At 41.5% G+C, this 16,710-nt stretch overlaps 1 protein-coding gene across 2 annotated transcripts in view; it reads right to left on the reverse strand.

The window, feature by feature from the left end:
* Ankrd12 (ankyrin repeat domain 12) overlaps positions 1-16,710 on the reverse strand; it is a 103,705-nt gene that overhangs the window by 77,609 nt on the left and 9,386 nt on the right. The window lies entirely within an intron of this gene.

Below are 16,710 nucleotides of genomic sequence, written 5' to 3' on the forward strand. Positions count from 1 at the left end.
TGCTCAGATACTTGTGCTGGGCTCTAACATCACTTTATACACAGTATTCTTTCGACCTCTCTCCTGCTCTGTGACCAACAAGGACCTTTTCAGAAGCTTAGGCTTACGACAAACTTGGAGTTGAGATGTAGCAAAAATTCTAAGGAAGTTTTGCATAGAAAAGAGGAAGCTATGAATCTAAACCTGTTTTTGTTCTCTGATGATCTAATAGCCACATGCAGCTATTTAAATGAATAAAAAGCAGACAAAAATTACAGTAGCTATTATAGTATTCAGTAAAGGCATACATTTGTAGTCTCATGGAAAAGCATAGCAGTGGACTAGACTAAGGTCCCTGGCCAAGAAAGGTATTACACAACATTGAGAAACACCATGACTGATAAACTTACTTTCAACTCCTTCATGCAGTACATCTCCATAATATCACAAGTATTAAGTAACCTGACATTTTGGTGCTTATGTGAACTACTAAACTGCAAACACTTTGGTAGTACAAGTAAAGTCTGTTTTATACATTCCAAATTGTTCTGTTGATGCTTGAAAATTCATTTGATTTTGAAAAGGGGGAAAAGGTTAAAAATACCTGAAATGAACTGAACTAAGAAAACCATAGTACATGGATCTGTGTAGAACCCAACTAAAATATAGTTAGTTCCTGACCCAATGTAAATTACAATCACTAGAGTAACGATCATAAAAACTATAAAAACAGAAATTAGAGGCATACTCGATAATTAAAAGAGTATTTAAACAAGAAATACTGTCAATAGGGTTGGTTAGATGGCTTAGCAGGTAAGCATGATAACCTGAATTCAAAAGACTGAAACTCGTAAGGTGGAGAGAATTACTTCCATAAGCTGCCCTCTGGCCTCTACATGCATGCTGTGGTATACATACACACACATACACCTCTACATGCATGCTGTGGTATACACACCACCACCCCCACCCCCCCCCACACACACACACATACACACACGCATTATTTTTTAAAATGTCAATAACAAATGGCTGGGGATGTAGGTTGTAGTTACAGCCAACTCAACCACATCAAACCAAAACAACAAAAACCACCTACAAAAATCGTCAAAGTTCAAATCTTTCCTTTTATAGAAGAGGAAATAAACTTTCCACAGAGGCTTTGGCATTACACATAAGAAGCACAGTGTACCTTGGGGCCATTCAAAGGCTTGGAGTATTACCATATGAACAGAAGCATTTAATACTAAGTACTTTCCTCAAAGCTGGCCATGAGTAATGTTTAGGGAGTTAGAGTTACAAGTCCCAGAAAAACAGAAAAATTTCAATTCAAATCAAAACTAAGCTGCTTCATAACAGACATCAACCTAGTGAGACTATGAAAACAAAACATTATCTCTTTTGTGGATGAAATCAAGGCAAGTTATTAATGGCCTAAAAGAATGTCATGAGGTTTTGTTGCTATTGTTATTTTTGTTTCTGCTTTTCAAGACAGGGTTTCTCTGTGTAGCCCTGGCTGTCCTGGAACTAGCTCTGTAGACCAGGCTGGCCTCAAACACAGAGATCCCGTCTGCCTCTGCCTCCCGAGTGCTGAGATTAAAGGCCTGCACCACCACCGCCTAACTGAGTATTTTTTGAAAAACAATTTCAAGGCATAAATGTTATATTAGATGGAATGGGTGTCAATTTACAAATTTTGTTTTTTTTTTTTTTGTTTTGTTTTTGTTTTTCAAGACAGGGTTTCTCTGTGTAGTTTTGGTGCCTGTCCTGGATCTCGCTCTGTAGTCCAGGCTGGCCTAGAACTCATAGAGATGCCCCTGGCTCTGCCTCCCAAGTGCTGGGATTAAAGGCGTGCGCCGCCACCACCACCACCAAACTATACAAAGAGATAAAAAAAAAAAGCACGCTAAATAATTATAACGGTGTAGTTCAAGATATACAAATAACCAATAAAAGGCAAGAAAGGAAACACTAAGAAATGCAATATTGAACAAGCAAGCAGGGCTGCTGGTTAAGCCAGCAGGTAAAAGTGCTTGCCACTGAGGCTAACAGTCCACAGACAGAGAGAACCAACTCCCAAAGTTATTCTCTGATCTCCACATGTGCACTGTGTGGCATGTACACGCCCATATACATACACACAATAAATAAAGATTTTTAAATTTTAAAAATGTAATAACCAATAAAATGAAAGACTCAATCCAAACTTAGCAATAGTTACACAAAATACAAATGGTTCATTTTTCAGGCTTTTTTAAAATTTTTATTTATTTATTTATTTTTTAAGGGGGCAAGGGTCGATTCTGCCTCAAGTTTCAGGGCAGGAAAGACCTGGCTGGTAGCTCATGGTCTCAAGCCCCAGCCAAGAGACAGTCTAGCAGAATGGCTTGAAGGGCCATCTTTCTAACATGTTCCTTCTAGGAAACAAGGCTCCTTAGGTGAAGACACAAAGGCATACCAAGTATGGAAGGAGACAGGAGGTGCCACTGCTCCAACGTCTGACAAAATCCAGACTTGGAACCAGAGCTACCAACAAGAATAAAGAAGGTACTTTACACTATTAATGGATCAATCCATCAAGAGTGTGAGTGAAAACTCCTGGAAAGCAGCTGTGTCTGCCAAGACTGACTGACTGACTACAGTGATGTACAGAGGCTGGAATGTTACAGGTCCACAGGCTAATTACCTTACTTTGGGCTAGCTTTGGTTCCCTGAATAGCTATTCTTTACCCACCTGTCAGAACTAACATCCTGTTATGTGACAGATAAAAACCTTTTGAAATTCATGAACTTGACAGACGGCACCTTCCACAAACCCATAAGCTAAGAAAGTCATCATACAACACCTAAGTCTTATGGAAAAGCTTCCTCCACCCTGCTGGAACCATCTCTCTAATGTATCTGTCAATGTATTCTTACTTGCCTGGACTTATGACTTTCTTTAGCCCAAAAAACTATGAAACTGTTTCCATGTTGGAACATGGAATTTGGGGTAACCTAAAATCTGTATTCTGAGATCATGGGAGGTCAAAATGGCTCCAGAATAAAACTATCTCTTATTCTCTTTAGGTGAGAGATGTGTTTTCTGCACTGACAAGGACATATGCAACCAAACACAAGTGCACCCAATTCATAAAACAAATACTACAAGATGTAAGGTCAGAGCCGGGTGGTGGTGGCGCACACCTTTAATCCTAGCACTTGGGAGGCAGAGACAGACGGATCTCTGTGAGTTCGAGGCCAGCCTGGGCTACAGAGTGAGTTCCAGGAAAGGCACAAAGCTACACAGAGAAACTCTATCTCGAAAAACAAAACAAAAACAACAACAACAACAACAACAACAAAAAATGTAAGGTCAGACTAAGCCAGCACAGGAATAGCAGGTGACTTCTACACATGACTTGAAACAATTAACAGGTCATCCCAGCAAAAAATGAACAAAAGAAATGTGTGGATTAAATTACATCATAAACCAAATGGATTTAACAGACATCTACAGAACATTTCATCCTTGGCCTGATAACCTGAGTTTGGAGGTAGGATGTAAGTGATTCCCACAAGTTGTGTCTTCTGACCTCTACCATGTGTCATTAATTAATTCATCTAAACACTGCATAATACACATTTTTCTTTACAGCCCTCATAATTTTCTCTAAAAAAAGATCATGTATTAGGACACCAAGAATATCTTTAAAAATACAAGAAAAGTGAAATAATTCTGTGTATTACATCTAGTCACAACAGAATAAAATTGTCCCAACAGCAAGACAGACTATAGTACATATACATATGGAGATTGAACAGTATTAAATGATGAATCGGTGATTGAAAAACAATCAAGGAGAATTTTTTAAATTCCTAAAAGTGAATGCAAATGAAAACACAATATGCCAAAAATGATGAGATACAAAAAAATTAATTCTAAGAAGGAAGCTTATAACTGTAAGGGCCTACATTAAGAAAGCACACTGACCAGGCACAGTGACTCACACCTTTAATCCCAGCACTCAGGAGGCAGAGGCAGGTGGATCTTTGTGAGTTCGAGAGGCCAGCGTGGTCTACATAGAGGGTTCCAGGACAGCCAGGGCTAAACAGAGAAACCCTGTCTCAAACAAACAAAATAATAGAGAGGGAGAAGGAGGGAGAAAGAAAAGAAACCACAAAGTGCCAAGCATGGTGATGCACGCCTTTAGCCTACCCAGGAGGCAGAGGCAGGTGGATCTCTGTGAGTTTGAGACCAGCCTGGTCTACATAGTGAGTTCCTGGATAGCCAAAGCTACATAACAAGACCCTGTTTTTGTTTTTTTTTAAAAAAAAAAAGAGAAGAAAGCTAGTGAATAACCTAATGACATCATGTAGGCAAAACACCAATACCAATGCACATAAAATAAATATATAAATTCTAATAAATTGTTTTTTTAAATTCTCTCAGGGATGTCAAGTGAGTCAGAGGTTAAGCACACATACTGTTCTTATGGAGGACATAAGTTGAGTTCCTAGCACCCATTCTGAGTGGCTCAAAACCTTCCTGTAACTCCAGCTTCAGGACACTTGATACCACTGTCCGCCACAGGCACTTGAGCGCACATAAACACACACAGATACACACATATACATACATAGAATTTTAAGGCAAAAAAAAATATATGTATATATATATATAGAGAGAGAGAGAGAGGCTCAGGATTTCAAAGAACACTTCTCGAAACTATTCCATAAAATAGAAAATGAAGCAACACTACCTCTTTTTACAAAGTCAATACTATCTTGTTACACAAACCAGATGAAGACACAGAAAACAAACAAACAAACAAATAAAATTATGGCTCAATCTCTAACAAAAATATATGCAAAATTTAAAAACAAAACTATGGCTCAATCTCTAATGAAAATATATACAAAATTATTTTAAAAAATACTTGCAAACCAATTTCAAGAACAATAGATCATTAGGTTTGTGCACAGACCTGATGAATTGAGTTCAATTCCTGGATCCCACAGGGTGGCAGGAGAGAAGCAATACCCCAAATTTGTCTACCTCAATGTGTGTTATGGCTCATGAGCACTGTGTATACACACACACACACACACACACACACCCCTACCTCAATATGTGTTTTGGCTCATAAGCACCTGTGTATACATACACAAACATACACACACACACACACACCCCTTTTCCAAAAAGGTTTATTTACTTATGTGTATGAGTATTTTGCCTAAATGTATGCCTGGATACCATGTGCATGTCTGATGCCTGCTGAGGTCAGAAGAGAGAGTCAGATTCCCTGGAACAGGAGTTTTGGATGGTTGTAAGCCACCATCTGAGTCCTGGAAACCTCTCCTGGATCCACTAAAAGAGCTGTAAGTGTTTTAAACCACTGGGTCATCTCTCCAGTCCCACCAATTCAACAATTAAAGTGTGTGTGTGTGTGTGTGTGTGTGTGTGTGTGTGTGTGTGTGTGTATTTCACAATGATAAAGTGGGCAGCATTTCAGAGATGCAGGTATAATTCAACATATAATCAGTAAATGTTAATACAGCACATGGATTCAAGGAGAGAAATCACATGGACATAGATACAGAAAAAGCTTTTGACAAAATCCAAAAAAGTCCCGAAGAACCTGGTAAAAGAGGGACACTGAGTAGCCAAAACAACCTTAAGCAGCAAGAGCACTACTGGCGCAATACTGGACCTAACACAGTTGTTGACCTCAGACATGCTAGTCATAGCAGTACCAACAGTAAGGCACAGGCACAACCAGACCTGGACACTAACGCAACAGAAGGCAAACAAACCCAAGCAGCAACAGCCACTTGACTTCAACAAAGGTGTCAAAAAGACACACTAGGGGTATATGACAGTAACAAACAACCTCTTCAACAAATGGTCCTCAGAAACATGGACATTTCTGCACGTAGAGAGAAATGAAACCAGATTCCTACCTGTCATCCTAACATACATCAGTTCAAAATGGGTTGAAGACTTTTATATAAGACTTGAAACTTAAACTTTCAGAGCAAAAATGTCAAGATAAGGCATAGGCTGGGCATGGCAGTGCATGCCTTTAATCCTAGTAGTACTCAGGAAGAAGAGACAGGCAGGGATCGATGCAAGGCCAGCTTGGTCTACATAGCGAGTTCAGGTCAGCCAAGGCTACATAGTGAGACTTTGTCTCAAAAAGACCAAGAAGATAATGGCACACATAAAATCTTTCTGAGGACAGTATCTCAAAATATAACTAAAAGTTGATAAATGAGATTGCATAATATAAAAACCTGCACAGCAAAGAAACAATCAATGGAGTGAACAGCCAGCCAATAAAAAGGTAAAAGTATAATGACTCAGAGTGTAAGGGAGTGAACAAAAACAAGTAGGCTACAGTGACAGCTGAACTTCTAGTTCCGGCAGTAAATTAAAAAAAAAAAAAAAAAAAGAATTGAAGAACTGAAAATAATTTAAAGATGCAATTAGCCTTTATCCATTGTACTTATCTTCTAATAGAATTAAATAAGAAGCCAAAGAGAAGACTCAGTGGTTAAGAGCAGGCACCACTCTTCCAGAGAATCCAAGTATCCATGCCATGCAACTCACAACCATCAAAAACTCCATCTCCAGGGGGATTCAATGCCTTGGGACTCTGTGGGAACCTATACTCATTTGCACATCTCCACACTGACAAAAACATATACATATTACGAAAGATAAACCTTTCTGTCTATACAAATATAAACTGAAGAATTTCCATCTGGGCTGGAATGTCATCCCCCTTCCCATCCCCGAGAGTCATACACTAACAAAAACCCCAACATGAGGCATGAGAAGCCCCCTTTTGAGATGTTGGTCAGGTTGTCCAAAGGACTCCCAAAACATCATAGGCTACTGCTATTGCCCTTCAGAGGGAATTCCTTTTGCTGAAGATATCACACACTTTGGACACAGGACCCAGAGAACCTGAGCTGGATCTGACCTGAAAGCCTTGTCCCTGAGGACTACTTCTCAGAGTACCAGAAGGTGCTATGCCAAGGGAGGAAGGCAAATACTATTCCTACCAAAATATGATGCCTATGGACCACAACAAGGACCAGCAATGGGGTGGTAATTATAAGGGTGCAACAGGGACATGCATACCTTGGCAGAAACCAACAGCTTTCTAATTGGACTTAAATCTCCTCAACAAAGGGAAACCATGCCTGAAAACCTTAGCCAACTACCCAGAGCTATTGAGGTCATGGATCTTGGAGGAGAAGTCACAACATCGCCACTTTATCGAAGCAACATGATAGTTAACTACAATCAAATGTTTATCCTTACAGCCACACACAAATGAAGTTCTTGCCCCTCAGCAAAGAAACTTCTCTTTGCAACAGACAAAAACCACTTCAGAAAAACCACAACCAATCAAAATGCAGAACAAGAGATTGTGTGGTGCCCAGTCCCAATTCCTGCACCTAAGGCTCAGAGATCACTGTAGAAGAGGCAGAAAGACTTAAGACCCAAAGGAAAAGGAAGTTTGCTGCCAGAGTGCAGATAGCCTAGAAATGTCAGAGGTCAGGCGTAGGGTGCACGCCTTTAGTTCCAACATTTGGGAGGCAGAGGCAGGTGGATCTCTGGGACTTGGAGGCCAGCCTTGTCTACAAAGTGAGTTCAAGGATGGCCAGGGGTGTTACCCAGGAAACCCTGTCTCAAAAGAAAAAAATTTAAAAAAAAATAGGGCTGGAGAGATGGCTCAGAGGTTAAGAGCACTAGCTGTTCTTCCAGAGGTCCTGAGTTCAATTCCCAGGAACCACATGGTAGTTGACAACCATCTGTAATGAGATCTGGTGCCCTCTTCTGGCCTGCAGGCAGAACATCGTATACATAATAAATATTTTTTTAAAAAATTAAAAAAAAATACTAGTCAGCAATCAAGAGGATTTGGCATGACTTGCTGAAGTGAGCAGAGTTACCAAGCTCCTTTTGCCCTAATGGGTTCTAAAATCTCTGCAACCTCCCAAAGCCAGAAGAGGGCTGCAACAGCTCGAGAGAAAATGGTAGCTTCCCCTCCATTCTTGGCAATGGAAGCTAAAGAAAAACTACCAACACTCAAAGTATCTAGTATCAACTACAGCAATTTCTCCACTGACAGTGGAAAAAGCTTAAGAGATTCCAAAAGAGGTCAGACGCAACCCTCCAAATCCTAAAAACAACTCTTACAATATCCTTTCTCCTTTTACAAACTAGTAAGCTCCTGAAGGTAAAATACCACCAATCCAGAGTAACAAGGAGGAAAACTCAATCCAACTATGTTAGCAATTCCTTACCGCCTCACAGACCCTGCTACATAACACTACCAGACTAACCTACTTAAAATGACTCTTTTGTTAGACTTTCAATCTAATTTTATCAAATCTGTTCTGCATACAAAGCAGAACTGAAGTAAAATTTTCAGTAAATTTCAAATAAATCCCAGCACTTTGAAGACAGAGGCGGGTGGATTTCTTAAGTTTAAAGCCAGCCGTCTACATATCAAGTCCAGGCCATCTTAGCAGGGTTACATAGTGAAACTGGCTCAAAATAAAGAAATAAACAAATAAATAGATGGAAAAACAATTTTCAAAGTAAACTTCTAGGTCATGTTTGCAATCTTAACAATTCCCTAGGTAGATACTCTTAACTGCTATATACAATGTACAACAGAATCAAGGGGGAAAGGGTCCAGGTTTCATGACAGAAATCATACTTGGGATACACTTTAAAAAGACATTCCCAGAGAGCTAGAAGAAAAGACAAGCCACTGTTGGGAGATACATGCAGAGATGGCAGTAAGAAAACATCTATGAGGTGTATACATAGCTTCAACTGAATTTGAAATGTTCATCCTTACATTCATTATGCTACTTTGTGAACCATTTAAATTACTTAAGAGATTTCAATTAAAAAAAAAAGACTTTATTTATTTATTTATTTATTTATTTGCTTGGGACAGGGTCTCACTGTGTAGCCCTGGCTGATCTACAACTTGCTATGCAGACCAGGCTGGACTTGAACTCACAGGGCTCTGCCAACCTCAGCCTTCTGAATGCTTCAACTAAAGGTGTGCACCCCCCTGCCCGGCTCGGAGAGTATTTATTTTGATGTGACTGTCTTGCCTGCAGGTACGTTTGTACACCACTTTCGTGCAGAGACCAGAAATCAGAGCCTGCAGGGCTGGAGTTGCACACGGTTGTTAGCAGCCATGTGAGAGCTGGGAACTGAAGCCAGGGCCTCTGCAGAAACAAGTGCTCCTCTCAACCACTGAGCCATCTTTCCAGGCCTGGCCATTTGTCTTGTCACCTATTCTCCACCACAGCATATGATTATAGTCCATCTTTTCAACATATCATACTACTTAGGAATAATCTTTGTACATTCTAAATACAGTTTGTTCCTGGATAGAACTGATTGTCATTTTACCTGAATTCTTTAAAAATAAACATACATACACACAATAAACACACACTTGGGCCAACAAAATGGGTTGGTGGGTAAAGGACTTGGGCTTGAAAGCCTGGCACTTAAGTCAGAACCCTAGGGCCTATGTAAAGATAGAAGGGGTGAACTGACTCCACAAAGTTGTCTTCTGGCCTCAACATGTGTACTGTGGCATGTGTATATACACACATGCATGTGCGCACACACACACAATAATAATAATAAAATAAAAGCTTAAAAAATAAATATACTTTAGCTTGGATAACAAGTGTACTTTTAAAATGGCAGATAAGGGGAGAGGGTACATAAAATCAAATAAACTGCAGTAGAAGGTCTGTTTAGAAAAAGCAGAGAGGAATCTTTATATATTGTTGGTGGAAATGTAAGTACACATACTATGGAAAACAGTATCAAAAAATCTAAAAGAAAAATTGGAGACTACAGCAAAGTTAACAGAGAGCCTGCACATTCCCTCAAAGACTGGTAAGCCTAAAGACACTAAGGAAGCATGCCCATTAGCTTCCCCAGAGGGAGGCCCAGGATGCTGCCTCCCTACTGGCTCAAACTACCAACCAGCACCATCACATAGTGCCAAAGAACCAAGACCATCTGATCCCATCTGTCCAATGGTACATGACCTAGCACTGAGGGAAATGCCAGGCCCTCCCCTTATCTAAGAAGATAGTAGCTCTGTTAGGAGGGAAAGCCCCTCCAAAAATTATAAGAGATTTTCTCCTCGCTGCCGGACTTAAAGGACAAGACGCTCTCTAATTCAGACATGGAACCTTTTACCGATGGGAGCTGAAGCCTCTAACAGGGGGAACAGCTCCTCACATCAAGAGACTCAAAGCAGCAATACTCACATCAAGAGACTCAAAGCAGCAATACATCAAGAAAGGGGACTACTTACCTAAGAGGGTAAAGAAATTAAAAACAGAGACAAAATCATCCAGCTCCTAGAAGCTGTCTGGGCCCATGACTGTGGCATCGGTCACTGCCAGACTTACATAAAGAGTCAAGGTTGAGTGAACTGGGGAAACCAACTGGCAGACCAGACTGCCCCCTGTGAAGATGGCCCCACAGTCCCCTCCATTACACCCACTCCAGAAGATATGTTTACACTCAGGTGCACCAGAGCTCATTCATAGAAGCCAGAGAAAGGAAAAGAACAATTGATGAAAGAGCTACTAAAAATCAGGACTGGCCAATTACCTCAGACAAAAATGTAATAAATCCAGAGATGACAGCTCCCAGTCTAGCCCAACAAGTTCATGAAGCAACTCATCTAGAAAAACTGCCCTGTAAGAATTGCTGCAAAGGTATTTTGGCAGTTCTGAGGTGGCCCAACAAGCTAGCACAGCATGTCTACAATGTGCTCGGAACAATCCCAGGGAGGGACCCGAGGTTCCCACACTGACACAAAAAGAAGGGTCCTACCCATCCGAACATCTGGAAGTGGACTTTCCTGACATTCAACCCAGCAAAGGGTACCACTATGTGCTGTTTATGCTGTGAACTCTTCAGTGTGGGGGGAAGCTTCTCCTACCTGCACAGATGATTAGCGTGAACGTTGTACACAGGGTACCACCCCCCATCATCAGGCTGAGCTGTGAGAGTGAACAGAACCTTTACAACAACACTGGCCAAGTACTGCCAAGAAACGGCCTCCCTTGGCCAGAAAATCTGCCTCTTGTACTGTTTAGGGTGCACTGCACACACTGTAAATGCAGTGACTCTCCTTTTATGGGCTGCCCACCTCCAATGCCCTCAAGGGACTCAGGACTTCCAAGAGTACGGACATACCTGCCTCCAGCAGTTCTTGAAAGACTTGGCTGACACTGCACACACACACACAAAAAAAAAAAAAAATTGCTCAATCCTCACCACTCCCTCAGCTCTTAAAGCTGCAGGTGTCTCCAGCAGTTGTAGGACACACTGCACCCACACCAAGGCTGCTGTGGACCCCAGCTGGGAGTCAACCATGAGAGTCCCAGACTCATCCAGCCTCTGAAATTGACCATTTCAAAAATACCTCAGAATGGGAACAATGGCTCGGCTCCTACTCTGCCTCCCGATGCCCTCCCCAAGTGCGTGGATGCACACTGGAGCTAGTGCCCTGTCACAGAAATTAGTCTGCAGAGCAACTCTGTTCCAGGGCAACTCCAATTCCTGGACACCCATCAAAATAACTAAATGTCCCACGGAGGGATTCAACCTTATCTCTTTCAGGTGATGCTACTTGGAAACAGGCCAGTCGTGGGTCATCCTTCAAAACTCATCATGCTGTGAGGGAACCGCCTACACAGGAAAACAAACTATGATTCTCTTTGGTGATGGCTCCAGATAGTGACAGCCTATGGATGACTTGTTAGAGGACCAAAAAAAGATTATGGGGAACCTAGTAGTCTTAAATACTGGTCACGTGTGGACTTTGCCACAAAGGGGACCTTGCCCCACAGAGGGACAAGGAGTTAAGGCTGGAACAGGCCTTAATGGAAAAAAGGAATAATATGGAGACTGACCACAGAGAAACTTTTCATGTGAGAAAGCCATGTCTCAAAACTCTGGCTTTAGTAAATACAGCCACAAGCTCCTTAACCCAGGTCAGGACTGCGGGGTTTGCTTACCTGCAAGCTGGGTTACTTATACTAGAGTAGGAATGAATAACCAACACAAAAGAGGAATGTTTAACTGGGCCACCCAGGTGTTCAGGTCACAGGAAAAGACCAATGTACAAAAAATTAAAGCCAGGCAGTGGTGGCACACACCTTTAATCCCAGCACTCGGGAGGCAGAGGCAGTTCGAGACCAGAATGACCTCAAACTCTCTGTAGTCATCCTGGTTTACAGAGTGAGTTCCAGGACTGCCAGGGCTATACAGAGAGACCCTGTCTTAGGGGGAAAAAAAAATTAAAAAGGCTGTACCAGACTAGTTAAAAGAGCAGTAGCTGCAAACTGGTATCTTGGGCCCCAAGGTAGATGTGCTCCCAGGAAGTGAGGTCCAACAATACTTACACCCCTTAGAGTCAAGAAATATGACAACTCCTGTACTTTTCTACCCGTCCTGTTAGGAACGGCTCTGACAGGGCCCATGACCACCAATGCCACTGCAATAGGCATCCACTAACAAGTTCAACATAGGTAGCGCTCTACTTAGATCACGAAAAACATAACTACTGTTCAGGAAAACATAGTCACTCTTCAGAACCATGGGAAGTCATTGGCAGCAATAGTCCTCCAAAACCACAGAGGATTAGACTTGATTCCCACTGAGAAGGGGGCATATGCAAGGCCTTAAGTACGGTTTTTATGCAATCAGTCAGGAATGGTACAAGAAAATGCCAAAACGTTGTTAGAAAGGATTAGGCTAGAGGTCCAAATGAGAGCCAATGGAGTACAATACAGTTCATATGCCAACCCATCGCTTCAAGATAGATTCATGAGGTGTTGTGAAGGCTAAAGGAGGGAATGAAGTAGAATACGGTAAAAAGACCAATTATTAGATGCTGGTTTATTGACTAATTTAGTGATTTACTTACTTAAAGCACGGCTTATACTGTCCATTTTGCCAAGCATGACTTCATTTGCTATCTGGAACAGAATGACCTAGAGAAATAGCTGAATCAATCAGTTGCTGCCTTTAACAACCTGCTGACTGCCTCATACGCTTCTGTAAAATCTCGCTTGCCTGCCTGCCCCACCTTGTAGTTTCAGAGTACAAACTGAGAGTGCAAACTGGACCCAGGACCAAGCCTTTCAGGAGCTGTCCTGACTTTGGTCCACTGGTGACATCTCCTCGTTTCCACTCTCATGGGTGTCTGAGTGCTTATTCCAGAAAGATTCCAATAGTGATATATGCTGACAATCCCACCAGTAAAAGGCTGAGGTGACAGTAGGCTGCAGCCAGTCTTTCCAACGTCAATGAGAAAAACCTGTCTCAAGATACACAGTGGAGCCGGGCGGTGGTGGAGCACGCCTTTGATCTCAGCACTCAGAAGGCAGAGGTAGGTGGATCTCTGTGAGTTCAAGGCCAGCCTGGTCTACAGAGTGAGTTCCAGGAAAGGTACAAAGCTACACAGAGAAACCCTGTCTCAAAAAAAAAAAAAAGGATACACAGTGGAAAGCAAAGGAGGCACCCAAGTCCACCTCTATCTTTTTCTTCTCTTTTCTTTTTCTTCTTTTTTTTTTTTTTTTTTTTTTGAGAGGGTTTTTCTTTGTAGCCCTGGCTGTCCTAGAACTCCCTCTGTAGACCAGGCTGGCCTTGAACTCACAGAGATAACCTGCCTCTGCCTCCTGAGTGCTGGGATTAAAGGAGTATGCTAACCACCACAAGCTCCTTCTATCCTCTTGTGGTGTGTACACACACACACACACACACACACACACACACACACACACAACACCACAGAGATGAGGGTGTGGTTCAGAAGCAGGGCACTTGTCTAGCAAGCATGAGGTCCTCGTTCAATCTCCAACACTAAATAGTGAGTTAGGCCAGGCAGTGGTGGCACATGCCTTTGATCCCAGCACTCGGGAGGCAGAGGCAGGTGGATCTCTGTGAGTTCGAGGCCAGCCTGGGCTACCGAGCGAGTTCCAGGACAGGCTCCAAAGCTACACAGAGAAACCCTGTCTCGAAAAACCAAAAAAAAAAAAAAAAAAAAATAGTGAGGCAGGGTAGAATGTTCAAGATACATTATAGACATTTATGAAATTGCCAAAGAATAACTTAAAATATTAAATAAATATAAATTTAAAAAACCTGAAGTTTATGATAATCACTGTTGCTCCAGTATAAGCAATATAATTTTTTCCTTTGCCCATCCTCTTTAAGAAGTTACAAAGGGCTACCATCAGTAGACTTACAAGAGCAGTTAAAGGAAGCAGTAAGTTACTTGTGATTCACATACCAGGTCATTCCCACCTTGACCCAATTATTATTTATAAGCCTACATCAAGACTACTACTGCAGATTAAAACTGTCACTTCCATGACTTCATAGCAAAGTTGAATTGGTTAGGCCTTACTTTAGACCTAATCTGCTCCTTACCGTTTCTGACTCTCACTCACACCTTTCAGACTACATAAAAGATTTCAAGATGCCTGGACATTTAAAGTAACATACACTGTAAATTGATTCAAAGTGGTAGTGTTACTACTGTTAACTCTTCTGACCAGAACAATTAAGATTTAAAAGCCACCAAGTGTGGTGTTGGCACACGCCTTTAATCCTACAACTCAGGAGGGAGAGGCAGGTAGATCTCTGAGTTCAAGACCAGCATGGTCTACAGAGTGAGTTCCAAAAGAGCCAGAGCTGACCTCAAACAAGTAATTCTCCTATAACCTCCTGCTAAATACTGGGATTCCAGGGATATGCCACTGTATCTGGCTTGGTTTTATTTTTTAAAATAAACCATTTCTCAATATATAGTGACACAAAATTTATTGTTTCCAGGCCAACCAGAGTTACATGGCTACACAGTGTGTGTGTGTGTGTGTGTGTGTGTGTAGAATCTGAAACCGTGCACAGCGACACAGTTTACAAACCCAGGAGAAGGAGGAATATAAAAATATAAACCTTTAATATGAGAGACCAGACTTGAGCCAGGCATTGTGGCACTCACACGCCTTTGATCCCAGCACTCAGGAGGCAGAGGCAGGAAGATCTCCGAGTTCACGGCCAGCTTGGTCTACAAAAAGAGTTCCAGGACAGCCAAGGCTACAATGAGAAACCCTGTCACGAAAAACCAATACAGGCCAGGCGGTGGTGGCGCATGCCTTTAATCCTAGCACTCGGGAGGCAGAGCCAGGTGGGATCTCTGTGAGTTCGAGGCCAGCCTGGGCTACCATGTGAGTTCCAGGAAAGGCGCAAAGCTATACAGAGAAACCCTGTCTCAAAAAACAAAACAAACAAACAAACAAACAAACAAAAACAATGTCATCTATCTATCTATCTATCTATCTATGAATGAATGAGACCAATGTCTTTTCTACACAGTGAGCTCCATATCAGCCAAGGCTATAGTATGAGACCTTGTCTCAAAAACTCAAAACAAGTAAACAGCAATAACATTTCAAAGTAAGTTAGTGTTTCTTGGTCCTTTAGAGAGACCAAACCCCACAGCCCCTATCAGATTCACCAAAAAAATCTACAGCACAACTTCAAAATACCTCTAGATTCTTGATAGTTTTGGATACTTCTTTTAAGTACTTTTTCTCCATCTGCTAGATATTAAGTTTTGCAAAAACCAACCAGTACTCTTAAGGTATAGGCAAGAAGATTTTAAGTTCAAGATCACCCCTGGCTACATTCATATGGCTTAAAGCCACCCTGGTCTAGAGACTATGCCTCAAAAAACAAAAACTAAGAAGCTAGAGAGACGACACAGCAGCTAAGAGCACTAGCTGCTCTTCTAGAGGACTCCAGCTGCAGAGGACTCAAGGCCCTCTCTTGACCTCTGTGGGTTCTAGGTGCACACATGGTACACAGATATACATGCAGGTAAAACACTAATACACATAAAATAATTTTAAAAAATAAAAAAATAAGTCAGGTGTGGCAGCACATACCCATAATCCCAGCACTCGGGAAACAAAGGCAGGTAGATCTCTGTGTGTTCAAGGCTAGTCTGGTCTACATAGCAAGTTCCAGGCCAACTAGGACTACACAATGGGACCCTGTCTTCATTAATAATAGTAATAGTAATAATAATTAATAATATAAAATAGAAAATAACCATTCTATTTATCTTCCATTTGAATTCCATGTAAGCTGTGAGTTACCAACTATAGAATACTTGTAATGATGCTCCACATCAATTAGTACTTCACAATGATTATCATTCAAATGTAAAACTGTGTTCCTTCAAATGCTCAAAGGATTCTATTTTCTGACAACATGAGTACAAATAAAGGCAATAGGTAGGAGCTCAGTTTAGTGGCTCACACCTTTAATTCCAGGACTTGAGGGCAGGAATATTGTCACAAGTTCAGGCCAGCCTGGGCTACATAGTAAGAACATTCTATCCTAAGCTATACAACAACAACCAACAAAAACAACTACTAGAGTCATCACCCTGTTAACTAAAAGTGGAGTGATCCCGTTTGAAGTTTCTTTTGGGGCTTTTAAATGGGCTGTAAAAATCATGATTCTGAAGGAAAAGACTTGCAAGATAAAAGATATGGAAATCTAATAATGTTCACCAGGTGAAGACAGCACAAAAGGGTTAAAGAACAGCTACCTATTTCCTAGTATATAGTTTTTTACTGTAACAGTAGCAC

The sequence above is a fragment of the Peromyscus eremicus genome, chromosome 13, assembly GCF_949786415.1.
Source record: "Peromyscus eremicus chromosome 13, PerEre_H2_v1, whole genome shotgun sequence".
Taxonomy (NCBI): domain Eukaryota; kingdom Metazoa; phylum Chordata; class Mammalia; order Rodentia; family Cricetidae; genus Peromyscus; species Peromyscus eremicus.